The sequence below is a fragment of the Hemicordylus capensis genome, chromosome 3 (genome assembly GCF_027244095.1).
Source record: "Hemicordylus capensis ecotype Gifberg chromosome 3, rHemCap1.1.pri, whole genome shotgun sequence".
Taxonomy (NCBI): Eukaryota; Metazoa; Chordata; class Lepidosauria; order Squamata; family Cordylidae; genus Hemicordylus; species Hemicordylus capensis.
In genome coordinates this window covers 273,848,057-273,865,680 of record NC_069659.1, presented here as the reverse complement: position 1 = coordinate 273,865,680, position 17,624 = coordinate 273,848,057, and positions in this window count along the sequence as shown.

The following is a 17,624-nucleotide window of genomic DNA, read 5'->3' as shown; positions in this document are numbered from 1 at the left end:
CTTTGCCTTCCCAAAGCACGGCTTTACCTTGACTTCTGGTAGGGCTACCTCTATCTAGCATTGTTTTGAGGATTCATCTAATTGTATTCATTTAAAAAGTGACACAAATTACCCTTAATAGTGTTGGAAATTCTCTGTGGTGAGAGAATCCCTTTCTCATTATAGCAGAGTGCACAGAGGCACAACACAGTGGTAGTTTAGTTAGGCATGCGTGTATCCTGACAGTAAAGTAACTTGGAGCCAATTCATAGTTTCAAATCAATATAAAAGGCATTTATTAAGGAACTCCATTCTAGATAGGAAAGTGAGGAGTTAGGATCTCTAATCTATCTATCTAGCTGGATGCAGATGGATTCTGCATCCTCTCTGCACACATGGTGCAGGGAGAGAGGCTTGCCATGTTGCAAGGTAGAAGGGGCAGGTAGGAGGGGAGGAAGGAAGTTGACTCTCTAAGATTAGCAATCTACATTTCAAAGGGATAGCATCAGAGCAGTGGAGAAGGGATGACCAATGTCTTGACTCTCTAGCCCTCTGACTTACTAGTCTGTCCTCCACTGTCTGAGGCAAAGAGACAGCGCAAAGTCCTTTAACTTCCAACAAATAGGACTTCTGCTTCTTGAAGAAACTACTTCACCTTGCCTTGTGGCACAGCTATCACTCTCTGACATTGGGGCCAGCTGTAGCCATATAAAAAGATAACAAAAGCCAAATGACATCTTGAGCTAGGTCTCACGATCAGTGAGACCCGCTTTGTGAAGCCTAAGCCCACTCTCCCCGCAGACGAGCAGGGCGGGAGCCCTGGGTGGCCGGATCGGCTGCCCACCCAACTGCTGGCTCCGTGACGGAGCCGGTGGGGGCTGGGATGATCGGGGGCCGCATGGCCCCCTTGAAGCTCCAGTATGCCCTGCATGAGTGCGCAGGGCATACTGGAGAGACTTCCGAGCCAGGAGGCTGCTTTTCAGCCTCCCACCGGAGGTCTACTCGTGAGTAGCCATGGCACAGAGCCACGGTGTGGCTACTCACGATTGCTTAAACCGGGTTTGCGGAGTGCTTGCTCCGCAAACCCGATTTAAGCACCGGGCTACAGAAGTGGGTGACCGCTTGCGAACCACCAAGCTCGCAGCCGAGCCCGGTCGTTCACACGATGGGAGACAATCACGCTAGCGTCCACTAGCTCGATTTTCTCCCATCGTGTGAATAGTCTCCTTGTTTTCTACTTTCCTTTTTCAAAAGTTGAAGCAAATGTTCATAGTTAATTTGGGTAAATGTTGTGAACTCAGATGGTGAAAACCAGAACTTGTCACATTGTGCTGTTTTTCCTTTTCTGTTCCCCTGCTGATAATCAGATACTCTTAGTGGCATCCTAAGAAGATACATGAAGTAAGAGGCACAATGGAGGCCTGCACACAATTCCCCCAGTCTTCCTCTGCATGTGCTTTTGCACCAGCAATGCCCACACCCCAGAAGCAAACTGCAAGACAGAGCAACATGTTTCTTCTCTTACAGATCACTTTCAGTAAACAGGTAGATCTGGAAAGTTTTGTCTGATTCCACAACAGGCTGTGGATGATGACTGTGGGAGTTGCTTTCAGGCCTCCATAGCATCCCCACAGAGCCTGCTACTGCATGCACTTTGAGAGTTAAGATGTTACCCTGTATATTTGATGTAACCTTGTGTATCTGCAGCTAGTTTCCAACCAGTACTTGACTAATTTTGCATGACATTTAATGTGGCCACCAAAGCCTTTGCCCCATCACACGATTATTTCTCTAGTTATCTTGTGGAGAAATGCACATGGACTGTAGTCTTGAAAATAAGTCCTGTGCCCATTGATAGAGAATTACTCCATGCTCACTCAGAGCATGGGGGCTGGGAGTCCAAAGCATAATGGACCCATGCAAAGGCCCATCTGGGTCTCTCGCCACAAAGAGATATTTGTGTTATTAGAAGGCAATGTGAAGAGACATCATGGGGTCGGAGTTTTATTTTCATCTGGTTTCTCCCTCACCCCCACCCGAAGGATTTGGGCTGCAGCTCGGATTTTATCAACCCCCCCTTCTGACTGCTGCCTGTTTCTGGCTTGTCTTAATTGCTAAAGCATCCTGCAGCTGGGCCATATTTGTCTGATAGAGTGAGTGAGAGGCATGTCTATTGGACTTTAAATTCTGGCCCTTTATAAAGGTGGGGAGCACTGGGGGGGGGAGCTACCAGCATGGCCTGCTGGTGGGCGGGCCACCTGCAGGCAGCCACCAAAGCCAGCCACCAAAGGGGCCAGCCTTTGGTGGTGGCCTTCAGGGGTGGAACCGAGGGCTGGGGCAGAGTTTGTTTTGTACCTGTTTCATAAAGGAGAGACTCCTGATGACCACGGTGCTATTGTTGCTAAATATGTTGTTGGGCCTAGCGCAGGTATGTGTCTTGGGTTGTCCAGAGAAGGGGACGGGGTGTGTGTGTGACTCCGGGACAGCTGTTCCAGTGGTGGTGGGGAACCAATGAAGATACAGCATTGGTCGGTCAGCAGGCTGCTACAGGGGAAGAGAAACTAGAAACTTAATAGCTGTTTCTCCTTCCAGCTGGCCTGCCAGCTCTTTGACCTTGGGGAGCAGTGCCAGTCATATAGGCCTGTCTCCAACCTTCTATGGCTGGGCCAGGTAATTGAGAGGGTGGTGGCCTCACAACTCCAGGCAGTATTGGAGGAAATTGATTATCTAGACCCATTTCATACTGACTTTCAGGGGGACTATGGGGTGGAGACCACCTTGGTCGGCCTCATGGATGATCTCCAATTAGGTATTGACAGACAGAGTGTGAGACTGTTGATCCTTTTGGATCTCTCAGTTGCTTTAGATACCATCAACCATGGTATTGACCCATCCTGGTGGGTTGCCTGAGGGAGTTGGAATAGAATGGCACTGTTTTACTGTGGTTCCATTCCTAGCTCTCTGGCAAATTCCAGTTGCTGTCGCTTGGTGCAAAGCAGGAATTAATGTATGGAGTTCCACAAGGCTCCATACTGTCTCTTATGCCTTTTAACATCTACATGAAACCACTGGGAGAGCTCATCAGGGGATTTGGTGCAGGGAGTTATCAATATGCGGTTGTCACCCAAATCTATTTTTCCATATGAGCTTCGTAGGCAATGACATAACTTCCATAAATGCCTGCCTGGAGGTGGTAATGGGCTGTTTGAGGGATAACAAACTGAAATTGAATCCAAATCCAAACTGATATTGAATCCAAATAAGATGGAGGTACTGACTGTATGGGGTCAGAACTCGAGAGATGGTTTAGATCTGCCTGATCTGGATGGGGTTATACTGCCCCAGAAAGAACAAAGCATAGCTTGTAACTCTCCCTGGTCTCAGACTGAGGTCTGAGTGGCCAGGGCCACTTTTTATCAGCTTTGGCTGATACACCAGCTACTCCCATTTCTGGAGGAAAATGACCTTAAAACAGTGGTGCATATGCTGGTAACCTCCTGGCTTGACTACTGTAATGCACGCTACATGGGGCTACCTTTGTACATAGTCTGGAAACTACAATTGGTGCAGAATGCGGCAGCCAGACTGGTCTCTGGGATACACCGAAGAGATCATATAACACTGATCTTAAAAGAACTGCACTGGCTGCCAATATCTTTCCAAGTGATGTACAAAGTACTTATAAAGCCCTTAATGGCTTGGATCCAGGGTACATAGGAACATAGGAAGCTGCCATATACTGAGTCAGACCATAGGTCCATCTCGCTCAGTATTGTCTACACAGACTGGCAGCGGCTTCTCCAAGGTTGCAGGCAGGAATCTCTCTCAGCCCTATCTTGGAGATGCCAGGGAAGGAACCTGAAGCCAAAATGCTCTTCCCAGAGTGGCTCCATCCCTTAACGGGAATATCTTACAGTGCTCACACTTCTAGTCTCCCTTCCGTATGCGACCAGGGCGGATCTTGTTTAGCTTAAGGGGACAAGTCATCCTCGCTACCACAAGCCAGATCTCTTCTCATAATTTATTTATGGGTATTTAAGAGAGCATCTCATTTGTCATGAACCCTCCCACCAATTAAGATCATCTGGGGAGGTCCAGTTACAGCTACCACCAGCTCATTTGATGGCTGCTCAGGACTGGGCCTTCTTTGTGGCTGCCCTGGGGCTCTGGAATGCACTCCCTGTTAAAATCAGAGTTTCTTACTCTCTGGCTGTTTTTAAAAAAGACCCTTAAGACACACCTGTTTTCTCAGGCTTTTAATTACTTTAATTGGTTTTATGTCATACTTGTTTGAAACATTTAAATCTTTTAAAATATATTGTATATTTATGTACAGAGCCTAGGGATGCACATCAGGTGGTATAGAAATATGATAGGTAGGTAGGTAGGTAGGTAGGTAGGTAGACACATAGATAGATAGATGATAGATATTACAGATCCTTTTCTAGCAGAGTGGAAGCAACTATACAAGTAATCTTGAGTATATAATTTTGTTTTTTGTTTTAACTGTAAAAGCAGATTAAATACATTCTGTTGGATTTTAATTCAGGTATTAATCAACTTTAATAGGTGCTTCAATATGATTTAAGAATGTGAAAAGCACTTGTAATTTCAGGTCTATGATTCAGCACTATTGTTACTGAAGTACATCACTCTGGTCTTTCTCACTCTCATTGAGTACCTAAAACCAGCACATGATATGACAATTGTCTGACTCTGAATTCAGAGAAAGCCTCTCAGGCCACCCATTGAAACAGTTGATTCCCACTGTGCTGTTTTTCCCTTTTTGACCAGACAAAGAATGCTGAATTGAGCACTTAACTTGCACTTTAGCTGGGACCAGATTTTAAGCAGGAATAATAGTGCACTCTGCATACACAATGGGACCTCCCAGACATCCTGGAGGGGGACCAATTCATTACACAGAAGAGGTTGGCATAGGAACAATTTTGCCAGCTAATCAAACCACACCCATAACACATGGTATAACTTTGTTTTGGTTTGCATGGAATTTTTGGCTGGGATCTGAGATGGTTGGAATGAAATAGCTTTACAAAACTTTTAGTTTTTTTGTAGGCTATTTGCATGTTAAGGAAAGAATTTAACAACATAAATCTGTATTTTACCTAACTTGCTGAACATCCAGCAGAGAATGAGATGTAGAATTAATTATTTAAATGTCAAAACAGGAAATCAGAAGTCTGTAGTTACTTCCTTTTCAATGTGTGGCCAGATGTCCCCCTTTTAAATAAATGTACCAAGCATTTGATACTTTACAGGGAAAGTGTCTTAATTCAGACACTTTATTTCAGAGCTTACAGAGCTGGACTAAATTAAGGTTTTATTTGACTACTTAGAGATGCCTAGTTTTGCAACATTTTGTTCATAAAATAGATACTCGTTAAATCAGAGGGCAGTATTAAGAGAATATAATAGCAGCAAGGAACAGATTTACCCCTCAGGAGCCCCAAGAACTGGCACCCCGCTCCCGACCACTGCACTTGCTGAACATACGGTAACATTGCCTTTCAGTCTGAAAGTACAGTTTTAGAGTGATATCTGTAAATTAGCATTAGAGATTCTATTTTAGCATTAGTGACTCCATTTTAGATTCCTGCTTAGAGCAGCAATTTGTCTGCCATTTTCTTAGTTGTTTGCCAGCATGTAAAAGAGCATTTAGTCAGCATTTGTTCTGCTCTCACATCCTCCTCCTTTCACAACCTTGAGAACTTGCAACAAATTGCCAAGAGAGGCACCTTCCCGCTATGCTAAGTGATCAGACCATATTAATGAATTCTGATAAGGGTAGTTCAGTAGAAAACTAACAATTTAAGTCTTTAACAATGGAGGGTTGTATTCTTCAAAGCACTACTATGATGATGTATTATAGACTACCTAGCAAGTCTGTTGTTCGGTTCCTGCTTTCACGTGTCCATTTTGTATCCATTTGCTATATAAACCTTGGGAAGCCTCCATTTTAGACTGCCCTGCTGCAAACCTATTCCCTGGGTTAGTCTATGCTCCTTTGCTCTGCAGAGTCAAATAAAGCTTTTTGAAACGGTCTCCCTTGGTGTGTAAATTAATTGGGCATTGCACACCAGGCTAAATACCGGCGTTACGGTTATCAAGAACAAACTTAGTGAAAAGCCGACTTTTCTGGTGTCTTCAGAGAATGGTATCCTTGCTCCTGGGCCTATAAGGCCCACTGGAAATCGATCTCTGATAACAACCCTCTGCTCTCTATAGAAACAGAATGGAATGTTTAGGTGTCACTGGCACTGTAGCTCTATTCACATGTTATGTTCAGTGCATGTACAATCTGTGTAGTGGCTGACATGAATTACAGAGCTGTAATGCTGTGCTCCGGGGCTGTTGTGAACTACCCATACGTAACAGCCCAACACTGTTACCACAGTTTCTGCCTTTGCTGTGGACAGCTCTGTAATAGTGTGCATCACGTCAACTAGTGTATGCGTGTGCAGATCTGTACATATGCACAGTCATTTGCACATTATGTTAATATACATAGGGTAGTACACCTCCTAAATGTACCCTGAATTTGAGAGGACCGATACACAGATTCTCTTTTAATTCGAACACGTGTACAGTCATTCACAACAACACAGGTACATGCGTACAGATACCTGTACACATGTACAGCATAATGTCTAAATAGGGCTTATCGTGAGAATATACACACCATGAACTGCTCAAAGTGTACAAGTTGGTCCTTAAAGTATTTTGCGTAGGCAAGTACCATCAGAAAGCTAGACAGGGAGTTCAGTGCATCTGATGTCCTACAAAGCAGCAGGAAGCATTTGTAGCAGTCACAGAGGGGGAAAGTTGGCACTGTTTTCTTGTTGATGATTGTAAACACTGCATAAGATTCTGAACATTGACTTGAACTTTACAGATCTGTTTCCATGGAATGCAAAAAGAAAAGCCTTTTTGGTGAAATGCTGCATTTTAAGAAGCTTGCAGCTATGGTAAACAAGAAGATCATTAGTCTCTGAGATTCCCAAACGTTGTCAAAGCAAGTTTTCCCAAAAGAGCTTCCCAAGGTGTAACTATGATAAAGAAAAGAAGATTCAGCTTGCAGTCGTATGCCTGGTCAAAAATGGAGCCAGACAAAGCCATGGAACAGGATAGAAGTGTGGCATTCATTAAAGCCTCTGAAGAGGCAAGTTGAAAGTATTTAGCCTTTCCCCTTATGCTGATTAGGATATAATCATAATTAATTAATCTTAATCAGTCTTAATTCTGGACTGATACAGTCTTCAGAAGTAATACCCTTTTAAAAACAACAGCATATATTTTGGGGCCCCTAATAATATTAATAGAATCTGGGGAGAGATGAGAAATAGTTTCTTTGTGCCTTTATCTGTCACACTCTGAAACCCTGGTGCTCATATCAAACTTTCATTTTGAACCTGTACATTTCACTTCTGTGGGACTAGCTAGTTATATAATAGTATTATAAAAAGGAATAGATTTTGGCTATGTTTAGAGCAATAAAGATATGTGCTTTAGATTTTGGCTTGGAGGGAGAGAGACTTAAATTCCTTGGAAAATAAAAATCTCAGTGTGACAAAACTGGCTGAAAAACTGCAGCATCAAATAAAAATTTCCCTATTAAAAGGTAACCTTAATGGCTGTAACTCTACAATAAAACAATGAGATGCTGAAATGAGTGTAAAGTACTTTACCAAGCTAGCAGATTCTATCATTCCATTACAGAGGTAATGAGAAAAGCAGATCACTGCATTTAGGAAATGTAGAGAAAATGTAAGCTTTCTAAAATGTCATGTATTTCTTCTTCTAGTAAAATATGATAAACAGAGTAAGATGGATTAAAATATGTCTATCAATAAATTGAGATTTTGCAAATAATAGATATATAAAAGTAATTGCTTAAAATATGCATCCTATAAAAGAGGAAAAGGAAGGTTTGAGAGACATCTGGCTCAATAAAACCAGTTTTCTACCTTTCCCTTAGTGAGATCATCACTGACTCCAACTCTTTTGTCAACCATATCAGTTAGAAATATTGAATTATGGTTGCTCTACAGCCCAATCCTACAAAACAATTCTTTTGTGCAGGCCTCAGGGACATAATTGTGTGCTGCACAGAGCACTTCTGGGGGAAGGAGAGATTGGCATACATTCCCCATCCCCAGCTCATGAGTACCTGCGCTTCAGAAGTGAGAGTGAAATCATTGCAGAGGTGCATCTTTTGGCTGAACACCCGGCAGTGTTCATTTGAATTTGAATGTTGTCCAGGGACTCTTTTCCAGGCTAGTAATGATGTGGACTGATTAGCAACCTAAGGGCTTTGGGACAAACCACCTCATCCCCACCCTTGCCTACTAATGTCCCTATGGTCAGTAATTAGTTATAAAAATTTAACACTTTTGTCTTGTCTGGATTAATTTCATCTTCCAGTCCATAAGGATTCCAAAGCACTGGCTTAGGGCTTCCACTGCCACTTTAGAATCAGATAGAAAAGAGAGGTACAGTATCTGCATATTAATGACACCACAGCCCAAGGCCCCAGACAACCCATATCCCCAGTAGAGCAGATTAATGTACAAGTTAAACAGCATGGGAGGGGGCAAGATAGAACTATGAGAAACTGCACTGACCAGTGGCCAACTCCCAGTGCCACCATCTTGTCAGGAACTTCCCATATTAAGTCTCAGAATCTGAGAACTTGCATTCTGCTGCCCCTTGAAGCAGCCAACTGAACTACAGCAGCCTTGCCAGAGCAGAGCATTCTCAGGCTCTGCTTTGATCCTACCCAAACATGCTGTTTATTTTATCCTTCCAGGACAGGAGGCACATAAAGGTTTCCTGTCTAGGTTCAGACTTGCCTCAGTTTCAAGCTGTCTTTGGTCCTGGGGCATTGTGTTTTTTAAATTCTGTTTTCTGCTTGACTTGACTGCTGCCTTTTGTTCTGATTTTTGGCTTGTCTTCTGCTCTTGGTCCTGGCTTGTCTGCTTAGGGACTCACAGCTTGTCTACTTATCCTGGTTCCTTGTTTATTTGCTTGGCTTTGAACCTTGGTTTTGGCATTGATTCCTAATTGCTCCCTGACTGACCCCAGTTTCTGGTGTGTTTGCTCACTCCTGGTTTTCTGCTGGGCCTTCCAGGTCCTGACTTCAGACTCCAACCTACTGGTTGTTCATGACCTAGCACTACCACTCCTTGGACCTACTCCAGATATAATTAGAATACTAACTCCTAACCCAGCAAGGTGGCCCAGAAGAATACCATGGCTTATTGTATCAACCACTGCAAGTTCCAGAAGAACCAGCAGGTATAAACCCGTAGCATGTTCTCAGAGCTGATATATTTACTATCAGGAATCCTTGAAACAATAATGTAGTGTCTATGTCTCCATCACTTCCATGTGTAACTTCACAGCAGCTACTGAAATTATAAACTTCTCATTTCTTTTCTATGAATCACTGAAGACAGGTTGTTCTTTCATCTTGCTGGTCAGCTCACTGTTAATACCATGCAATTCATGAATGTTTACATTCAATTGTGCTGTTATTCCACTGACAATTCTTTTCTAACACACTGTTTGAATGGAAAGGTGAAATGGGCCTTAAGCGGTTCAGAACCTTTGTATTATTGCTGTCTTTTATGAGTCCAACTTAAACTTATTTCCTTATGTTGTTACTTACACAATACGAAATATCAGTGTACTACTCATGTTTAGATTATACTTAGAACATATCAACACTCATAGCAGCCATAATGCCCGCAGCATTTCTGTCAACCCACTACTATGTGTTATCTTTCCTCTACACTATTTGAAAAGGGACTCTATCCCTCCACCCTTTTTTTTTTTTTGCTGGAGAATGGGATCCCTGTGTGCACTGGAAAAAGTATCACATGGTTCTTTGTTGTTTTTCTACTCTTCTGGTCTTTTGAGCAGCATTGATCAAGTTTAAGAGCTGAATCTTGATAATAAAATTCATATTTCATTGGAAAAAACCCTCCCCATATATGTTTGAATTTTGCCACCAAAATCTAAATTTCATTAATTTTCAAGGTTAGTACTTAGAAAGAACTTATTTGTATTTACTAAACCATACCCCTCTATTTTTATAAATAATTGCAGCTCTGATTATTTAAAGATATGTCCTATGACATTATACTTAATAGCCAGTTCAGAAAAAATACAAGCGTAATCTAATGAAGGGTATCATAAGTGTACCACCACACCAGCGACCGTTTTATATTATGAATGTATTTGTTACTGAAAAACCTGAACAACAATATATATACAATAGTGTTAGCATTAGACCTAAAAGATTCAAAAGCAAGCAGTGTGTGTGTGTGTGTGTGTGTGTGTGTGTGTTACTGTGATGGGTCAGAGCATGTGAACTTAACTATTTTTTCATATTTATGACATATTTACCATTGATAAAATGTTCATTCTCCTAACCTCATCTTGGTATTGAAGTCTGAAGAGTGTTCATTCTCATCTTTGTACTTGCAGAAGAAGTTTCTGCTGTACAAACTCCATTACAATTCCTTCGTAGCAAAAGCAATTGTCACCTCCCTCAATTTTTTGTACAAAACTCAGCTGCGATGCTGCTGTTGATCAATTGCAAGAGCACTATGAAAAAAAGTTAGTCATACATGATCAGCAAAATGGCCCAAATGATGTCATCCATCAACATGGACATCGCAATTTGCCCACTATTTTCTCATAAATCAAATCATAGTCCCACAAGGAAGAAGAACAGCTCATGAAGAGGCAACATGGCAGTGGTTATCGGCAGAGTGAGAGAAATGCTCTCTCAAGGATACAGTAATTATTTTGACTCGATGGGAAATAAAGAGGGGAAGAGATGGTAGTGGAGAACTGGAGAGTGTCTGCCTCACTTCATTACTATTCCCCAGACTAGAGACGCAACATATGCTTTTCATTGGAAAGCCAATAATTCTGAATCTTGGGACAGGTGAAAACTTAAATGACATTTGCAAACCTTGATTTATATCTCTGCTTAACTCTGGAACATGCTTGAGATGTAGATCTATATGTTTCCATAGATTAGTGGTCAATGTCTATGTATTTGCAATGACTTGTTCCTAGACTTGCTCTATCCTTGTCACATAATTAAATATTTTAGCTACTAATCTTTACTTATAGAAAGATTCTCTTCTTTAAAGTTTCTCTTATACTTTACAAAGCAAAGCTCAAATTCTCTTTCGTCTCTTCTTTTCGTGGAAATGTTGTGCTGGCTGGAAAACTCATTAAAAGTTATTTATGAGCTGTTAGTGATCCCATAAGGATTACACCTAATTCGGTTTGTAAAGCTTTGGAGTTACATTGCTTCCCAGGAATATTCCTCACAATGGCAAGGGCCACCCCTCCATTTCTTGGCTGTTAGTATTTTATTTATTTATTTATTTATTTATTTATCATATGTATATACCGCCAAAAACGTATGTTTCCGGGCAGTTTACAATAAAAACAATACAAATTAAAACAACATGAAAACATTAAAACAATTTAAAATTTAACACAATGTTAAAACTGTTAAAATTGCTAAAACTGTAGCTCTAATTAAAAGCCTGGGTGAACAAATGTGTCTTGACTGCTTTTCAAAACGTTGTCAGAGATTAGGAGGTTCTTATTCCAATAGGGAGCACATTCCAAAGCCTCAGGGTGGCAATGGAGAAGGCCTGTTCCTGAGCAGCCACCAGAGGAGCTGGTGGCAACTGCAGATAAATTTTAGAAAAGAAACATGTCCTTTTACTCTATTGCAAATGAAAGATTCTTGTCATCTTGACTCAGGGACATTCATTTGGTGCAGAATTACAGAGGTTGTTTATTACGTTGTACTTTCACCCTGAAATTTAAGTTAACTTCATTGTCCTCCTGAACACAAGCATACACACCCCTAAAAAGCTTACAAACTAATTAATTGAATGGACTATGAAGGAAGCCACATTGGCACATCTCAGCCCACCTAGATCACACTAGCCATGATCCACAGACTGCTTTGGGAAAAGACTTCTTGTGCTGCAGCAAAGGATGCACAGAAGGCCATAGAAACAAATTATGTGCCTTATAAAATACCGCATATGCTCATGCTGAGCACCACCACTTAAATTCTTTATTGCAGTTTTAAAAAAATGCATGGTTTTTGGAGACTTCTTTAAGTCGGGTTTGAAAACATTGTAATAATTGATTTTAGGATTGAAACTCAAGTGGCTTGCATAACTTTTGAAAGAAGCTTAAAAATTCAGCTACATTCAGAAATCCGATTCACCTTGTGGCAACATTATAGGATGTGCCTCACTAAGGAAGAAACATGAATTCTACAAAGTAAGTTTGCCTACCAACCTCTGAGAATTCTTTGAAAATGTGAACAGGAACAGATATTCTGTACTTGGATTTAAAAAAAGCTTTTGACAAACTTCCCCACCAATGTATGTTAAGAAAACTCAGTAATAGTTATAGAGGATATTCTCACGAGCAGCAGAAACCAGACTAAGGAAGCCCTGCCCGGTTTCTGCTGCTCATGTGCTGCAATGGGAGTCACACGGCTCCCGGCCGCCAGCCATCTTAAATCCCCACCCCCGTTAAACGAGGTTAGCGGAATGCACACTCCTGGTTTTTTGGCCATGTGGCGCTGTGGCATGGCTCCATGCCATGGTGATTCACAATTAGACCCCTGACAGGGAGGCTACAGCAAGCCTCCCAGTGTCAGGAGGGCTCCTCGGAATGCCTCACACACTTGCATAGGGAGTTCTGGGGCCAGGAGGCCCCCGATCCCCACCGCACCAACCGGCTCCGTGACGGAGCTGGTAATTGTGTGGGCGACTGGATCAGTCCTCGCAGGGCGAGCTTCCTGTTCATCTGTGGGGAGAGCAGGTTAAGCCCATCTCCCGGCAAACCCCCTTAGGGCACTTCACACTGCTCGTGTGAAGCACTGCATGGGTTAGGAGAGGAACAGGTCCTCTTCCAAACTGGCTATAGGTTAAAATAGGAAATGGAAGATAAACAGTGGAGATAAATAGGTTACTTGATGGAACTTAGAGACAGCAGCAGGGATTGGCATCATCTGGCAGCTGCAGAGGGTCCCCTAAAATCTAAAGCTGACCCTGTTAGTACAGCTGCTAGCTAACTTCATAAATAATCTGAAGTTGGGGTAAACATTACATAAGAACATAGGAAGCTGCCATATTCTGAGACAGACCATGTAGTGAAATGTGATCCTACCAAGGGCAAGGGCCTTATAAGGAGTGGGAGAGTTAAGCAAGCAGTGTGTGTGTTTGCTTTTTTGTTTTAGATACTATCTGCCGCGTAAGCTGCTTTGTTGTTAAAACAACAAATAAGCTGTTCCTGTTTCAACTGAATCCTCACATTATTACTTTTAATATTCCGATCAAGAACATGCTGTCAGAAGTTGGGGCCACTTTCTAGTGTTTCTGGACTGGCAGGAAAGCAGCAAAAAGAAAACAAACCCTGACTTGCATTCTGTTTAACTGAACGGCTGAACGAAGGTCTAGCATGGCAAAGTTCTCTCCACCAGAAGAAGGCTTTGATTTTAGTAGGCCTGCAAGATGCCCTGACTGGAAGCACTGGTTCTCCCATTACAGGATTGTATTACAAAGCTGCATGCTGAAGAAGAAATCCAGGTCCGCACTCTCATTTATGCAATGGGTCTCTGGTGGAGGCTGAGCAGAGCAGATTTTTAAGTCCTTTACCTTTTCTGCTGCTGAGGATAGGGATAACTATCTCATAATCCTGGGGAAATTTGATTGATATTTTGTGCCAAAGAGGAAGCTTATTCATGAAAGGGTCTGCTTCCACCAGAGGACTCAGAGGCTGGGGATTCATCTGAGGCCTACATAAGATGGCTGCAAGAAAAAACTGATGACTGTGAATTTGGGAACAGCAAAAATGAAACTATTAGGGATAGACTAGTTGTGATTAGACCCCTGTGATTAGACCCCTTCCTCGCATTTTGGAGAAAGACTGACCTCAGAAGCTGCAGATGGAAAGCAACCTAAATTCGGGCCTTACACAAAATTTATTTTGGAAAAAAACGAGGCCTGAACGGGCCAGAAAGCAGCATTTTACGGGCCTGCAGCAGTGATTTAAGAGGCCGGTGAGGGGAGGGGGAACCTTTGCGGACACACACCACCACCCCGTGGCCTACATGAAGCCCCCCAAAGGGGCTAGAGGTATTTAAAATTAATTTTTTTAAAAAAAAAATTGTGGACTTGTCGGGGGTTTGGTTCTGGTCCAGATGGACCGGGGAGAGGTTCGATTCGATCCCCAAACCCCGTACGTCTGGACCGAACCCTCAAACCCCCGAACCTCCAGACCACCTTCCCTACTCCTTATCTTCTGGTCCCAGCTCTGTTTCTTTCTCTGTTGAGCGAAGAATTGTCTCATGACCTTGGCTACATACATTATCTTTTGTCAGGCTCTGGTATTTGCTACCTCTTGGCAGGGAGAGACCTCACATTTTTAAACTCAAACAATTTCATTCTGGCCAACTGGCCTTACATTCTGTTTAGAAGCCCGAACCAACATTTTATACACTTATTTGTAGGCCTGGATTAAACATTTCATCACCAGTCCCCCCTTGACCTTGCTCCAATATCAGGAGCAAAGGGTCACTCATTCACACGTATCTTGCGTAACCCCACTTTTTGCCATTTAGTGGGTTTTCGTTAGGGCCTATTGCCCATTGGAAGTTTGAGGCCACATTGTCCACATTGAAAGCAGCAGCATCCACTAAATATAATTTCAGTACAAGAAATAAGTGTTACTATGAGTCCTCTGAGCCACCCCAGACTTGATAACCGTGCAGTTAACCAGTGCCACATCCAAGGAATCTCTCCCTTTGGGACCTGAGACAGCTCTTTGCTGATGGACTCCATATCTTTGATAGAACCTGAGACATTAAGGACAAAGTCCAGTGCTAGGCGGTTGGGTGTGGCAAATTGCTGGACCTCAGACAATTCCTGATTGATAAGCCTGAGGGCTTTGGTAGTTTCATTTATGAACTCCTGGAGGGCCACTGATACTCAGTGCACATTCTCATATTTGGCACCAGTTTTAAATAGGGCGCACCCAAGCTTCTCCAGTACTTTTGGATGTTAAACTACAGTAGTTTTGCAGTGAGCCTGAGGGAAGGGACTAGAGGACTCTGGCTGCCCGGGACCACCCAACCCAAATAGCAACAGCCTGAAGCATTGTCAGGCAGCGTAGTATATGCACGATGCCCACAGACCCCCAAGAGAGCTACGTGGGATTTGAATAATATTGTATCTTCAGCAAAAGCTGTAGTGAATGGACCTCCTGTACTGGTTGAAGTGAAACTTCCAGTGTGAGTTCCTGGGTTACAGGTTTCATTTCTAGAGGCTTGGCGTATAACAGAACAGAGCTGGCAAACATATGCTAGATTTGCCTGTCCCAGTAATATCTGCACTCAGATCTTCCCAGTGATGACCCATTTCCCTTCACCATTTGACAGATCTCGCCTGGTGGTGTGTAGGCTAAGGCTAGATATCCAGAGGGGCTTGGGTGATGTACCCAGGGCAGCATCACCTTCTCCCTCCATTTGGGCTGCTTGTGAGATTGGGTGGTGAGTGGGAGGGGAATGAGAGGCAGCCCAACCCCGTGACATACTGGAAGATGTATTTTGAATTTCAGAAGAGGAAACTTCTCCAAAATGAGGAGTATGGTGAAAAGAAAGCTGAGGGGGGAAATCAGGAGAGTCACTTCGCTCTGGAGTGCATGGAGTTTACTCAAAACCACAATACTAGAAGCCCAGTTAGACTGTATACCCAAAAGGAGGAAAGGTACCACTAAGTCCAGGAGGATGCCAGCATGGCTAACAGGTACCGTCAAGGAAGCCATAAAAGGGAAGAAGACTTCCTTCCGAAATTGGAAGGCCTGTCCAAACGAAGAGAACAGAAAGGAACACAAACTCTGGCAAAAGAAATGCAAGGTGACAATAAGGGAGGCAAAAAGAGAGTTTGAGGAACATTTAGCCAAAAGTATCAAGGGGAATAACAAAAACTTATTTAAGTACATCAGAAGCAGGAAACCTGCCAGGGAGTCAGTTGGACCATTAGACAATGAGGGAGTGAAAGAGATTATTAAGGAGGATAGGGAGGTTGCAGAGAAGCTGAATTAGTTCTTTGCATCTGTCTTCATGGCAGAGGATACTGAGCATATACCTGCTCCTGAACCAGGCTTTTTAGGGATGGAGGCTAGAGAGCTGAGTCGGATAGAAGTGACAAGAGATGATGTTCTAAACTGTCTGGAAAAACTGAAAGCTAACAAATCACCAGGGCCCAATGGCATCCATCCAAGAGTCCTCAAAGAACTCAAATGTGAAATTGCCGACCTCCTTGCCAAAATATTTAACTTATCCCTGAAATCGGGCTCTGTACCAGAGGACTGGAGAGTACCAAATGTAACACCAATTTTCAAAAAGGGATCCAGGGGCGATCTGGGAAATTACAGTTAGCCTAACGTCCATTCCAGGCAAATTGATGGAAAGCATCCTCAAGGATAAAATTGTAAAGCACCTAGAAGAACAAGCCCTGCTGGGAGTGAGACAGCATGGCTTCTGCAAAGGTAAATCTTGCCTCACCAACCTTTTGGACTTCTTTGAGAGTGTCAACAAGTGTGTGGATCAAGGTGATCCAGTTGACATAGTCTACCTGGACTTCCAAAAAGCTTTTGACAAAGTTTCTCATCAAAGACTCCTGAGGAAACTTAGTGGTCATGGGATAAAGGGACAAGTACATGTGTGGATTGCTAACTGGTTGAAAGACAGGAAACAGAGGGTAGGTATAAATGGAGAGTTTTCACAATGGAGGGAAGTAAGAAGTGGGTTCCCCCAGGGATCTGTACTGGGACTGATGCTTTTTAATTTATTCATAAATGATCTAGAAGCAGGGGTAAGCAGCGATGTGGCCAAATTTGCAGATCATACCAAACTCTTCCGGGTAGTGAAATCCCAAATGGATTGTGAGCAGTTCCAAAAGGATCTCTCCAAACTGGGGGAGTGGGCGACAAAATGGCAAATGCGGTTCAATGTTGGCAAGTGTAAAGTGATGCACATTGGGACGAAAAACCCAAACTTCAAGTATATACTGATGGGATCCGAGCTGTCGGTGACGGACCAGGAGAGGGATCCTGGGGTTGTGGTGGACAGCTCGTTGAAAGTGTCGACTCAATGTGCAGCAGCTGTGAAAAAGGCAAATTCCATGCTAGGGATCATTAGAAAGGGGATTGAAAATAAAACGGCTAACATTATAATGCCCTTATACAAAACTATGGTGTGGCCACACTTGGAGTACTGCATACAATTCTGGTCACCACATCTTAAAAAGGACATTGTTGAACTGGAGAAGGTACAGAAGAGGACAACCAAGATGATCAGGGGCCTAGAGCACCTTTCTTATGAGGCAAGACTACAACACCGGGGGCTTTTTAGTTTAGAAAAAAGACGACTGCAGGGAGACATGATAGAGGTCTATACAATCATTCATGGTGTGGAGAAAGTGGAGAGAGAGAGATTATTTTCCCTCTCACACAACACTAGAACCAGGGGTCACTCCATGGAATTGATTGCCAGGAGGTCTAGGACC